The 2,918-nt window shown below is 37.5% G+C and overlaps 1 long non-coding RNA gene across 2 annotated transcripts; it reads right to left on the reverse strand.

The window, feature by feature from the left end:
• Positions 1 to 1,977: 1,977 nt before the first annotated feature.
• LOC118340013 lies at positions 1,978 to 2,872 on the reverse strand. Of its 2 annotated transcripts, none has more exons than XR_004797351.1 (4): positions 2,848 to 2,872; positions 2,668 to 2,751; positions 2,522 to 2,572; positions 1,978 to 2,345 (listed from the first exon to the last, which is right to left on the reverse strand). It is a non-coding gene; the product is annotated as an uncharacterized LOC118340013 (long non-coding RNA). The 2 variants fall into 2 exon arrangements; XR_004797350.1 differs by having other exon boundaries at positions 2,833 to 2,872.
• Between the last annotated feature and the right edge of the window lie 46 nt (positions 2,873 to 2,918).

Here is a 2,918-nt window from a genome sequence, read left to right on the forward strand (position 1 = left end):
GAGAAGAGAGGAGAGAGATGAGCGAGAGAGAGAGGATAGGAGATAGAGAGAGAGAGAGCAGAGAGCGAGCACGGTGATTAGTACAGACATGGAGCGATAGGACATGCTGACCTAATATATGGCAATAAAGACACATAATATTTAAAAAATTATATATATTTGGTAACTGACGGACCCCTGCTTGGTGACATATTTTGATCATATATAATTAAAAATAAATTAAACCCACAATAAAGTGGTATTATTTTCTAGCAACTGTTTTAAGTTGCGACATCCTTATGAGCCTTGGCGACCCCTAGTGGGGGGTCCGGGTCAGGTTGGGAAACCCCTGTAGCGAAGGAATTACAGTAAGGAGTGAGATGAGAGAAGTTGAGCTTCATTTATATTCATAATATTGCAGATTCACGCAAGTAGCATTTTAATTCTTTCATTTCTGTGAAAACCAAGCAAATTTTAATAGTGATTTTTATTTAAGATTTTAATTTCAGAAAGACGGTGTAAGCAGGATATATTCTCTGACAAAGCACGCTCGGTCTTGCATCAGAGGAGTTTGTATAAAACAAGTTGAGACTGTCACAAAACGCAGCCGGAGCTCAGAGAACCAAAGCACCAGAGTGCACACTTTAAGTATACAGTACAGACAACTGTTATTCTTTATCAGCTCTAGATGCAGTGGATAGTAAGCACAAGTCAAGCTCTCTGCAGAGCTGCAACTAAAATCAAGTTTTTATACTTGGCATAGTTGCAGAAATTTTCTCAGTGTTTCCCATTATTCTTTAAAGCTCTGATTGAGCAATGTATGGTTTGCTGGCTAACTTTGGTTTGTTTACCAATCAGACCATAATTAGGTGGCAGTACTGAATGCTTTTTATTTTTTGGAAATAAATACACTTGTCAGCTTATTATAGCCCTAAATATTACAACGTGCACATTTTAACAATGTAAAATGAATTGGTGGTTCAATATTAAAAGAAAATCTAATCCAACCCTGTGGAGGATGCTGCATGGTTTAGCTGGAACATGTGTCCAGGTAGTTTAATGAATGCAGTCAGAATTGAACACTGCTTACAACCTTTCATTGCACACATAATCTGCCACTAATCGGACAATCTGAGCTTCAGGGCAACAATACATGAGCACAAACCGATTAAACTGCAGAAATGAACAAGTTTGAGCAATCACTTAACTTCTTTCATGAAGGAAATACCTGGCTTTTCTTCTTCTCTGGATTTACTGGCAGTCACAAACAAACCTCAAGGTGCACGTCGCACTACGGCGCAGGAGTGTGTAGCAGACCCAACAAGCATTAGAGTCTGCCCTAGGCCAATGGTCTGTTGGAAATTTGGTTACCATTCACACTTCTAACACGCTTGTAAATATCTGTTACTGGATTCATGGAATGAGTAAGAGAAACAGAGTGTTCCAAAATCTAAATGTAGTGATTAGACTACATAGACAGGAGATGGATACTGGAGCACAGTTAGTTTGGAGCACATGAGGATTGTTTGCTTAAACTTGCTTCAGATAGCCACCAGGCTTCTAGAATAATACAGTGGGAAAAAGTGACTGACGTGGTGTGTACGGGGACGGGCAAAATATAGCTCGTGTAACATCAACACTTGCAAGAGGATTTTCAGCAAAAACAAGTGTCAGGTTGAAACTCATATTTTTCCAGTCTATACATCATATCGATTAAATTGCTGTAGAATACCCAGGATTGGGTTTCATGTATTTAAATAACACATCGTTCATCGAATTAGCTCGGTGTTTGACTCATTGATCGGTGCACTGGTTAGGCCTTAACGGTTGCAGTGAGTGAGCTCCATGGCAGCACGTAACATGGATAACCACAATCCCCCAATGACAGAGGATGGAGAATTCATCGTTCCATTACATACTGTACCTGAGGATTTATTAGTGATAATGTAAATCAGCAGGGAATTAGCAGCGATATGCAATACAGATATTCAGCTCACCTCACTGTCAAAGGTTTTTATTGACCTTTTTGCAGAAAATCCTTAATTTATCATTCCTTAAATAAAAAAATAATAAACATCACTGTATAAAAATATACAAACAATCATATTAACAAGCAATGGTAGAAGAAGTAGTTGTTCTTATGCTGAAATAATAGAGACAGAAACAGACATACAGCTAAAAACAAGGACAACAAAACTGAACAAAAACAAATAAGATAAACATAAAAACATTATTGGTCAAAATGAAGTCTTCTCGCTGTTGAATTTTTGAACTTTGGGTTGTCGCTTGTTTGATTTTTCTCAGCTGTCAGTTGTCTGATTTGTCTGATCTTCTCCTGCTTGAGGTAAAGTATCTGCAACCTTGAGCTTAAAAAAAAAAAGACAATGTCAGGTTCAAGTTATATTTTTCCATTATATATTATATCAGATTACATTCTTAGAAGAGTACCTAATGAGGGTTTCATGTATAAATAACACATTCGTTCATCGAATAGCTCGGTGTTTGACTCATTGATTGGTCGGTTGTGAGTGCAGAGTCTTACTGTTTGATTTTCTTGTCTTACTTCTTTTCTTCACAGTTCCTGTGGGACATGCTGAGGGATTTATAAAAGACGAAGAAACCTGAATTAGTCATTTATTCATGGCTGCTGTTAGAACAGATCTGTGCGTTTAGGATGCTACATGTTACCTCTAATGTATTTCGCAGACAGGATGATGATGAGTGCAACAAAACAATAAAAGGCCACTATCAGGAGCAAAATCATGTCGGGCTCTGTGAGAAAACATTCACAAAGCAAAATAAATACTGAAAAAAAGACAATACTGAATTGAGATCATCTGAACATTAACTTACTGCGATCACTCTTACCAGTCCCAGATACCTTAACAAAACCTGGAGAATAAAAAACAAAATACATCAGAATCATAAAGTATTGATCA

Source organism: Morone saxatilis, unplaced genomic scaffold (assembly GCF_004916995.1).
Source record: "Morone saxatilis isolate NCDOM2014 unplaced genomic scaffold, NCSU_SB_2.0 Contig6, whole genome shotgun sequence".
Classification (NCBI taxonomy): domain Eukaryota; kingdom Metazoa; phylum Chordata; class Actinopteri; family Moronidae; genus Morone; species Morone saxatilis.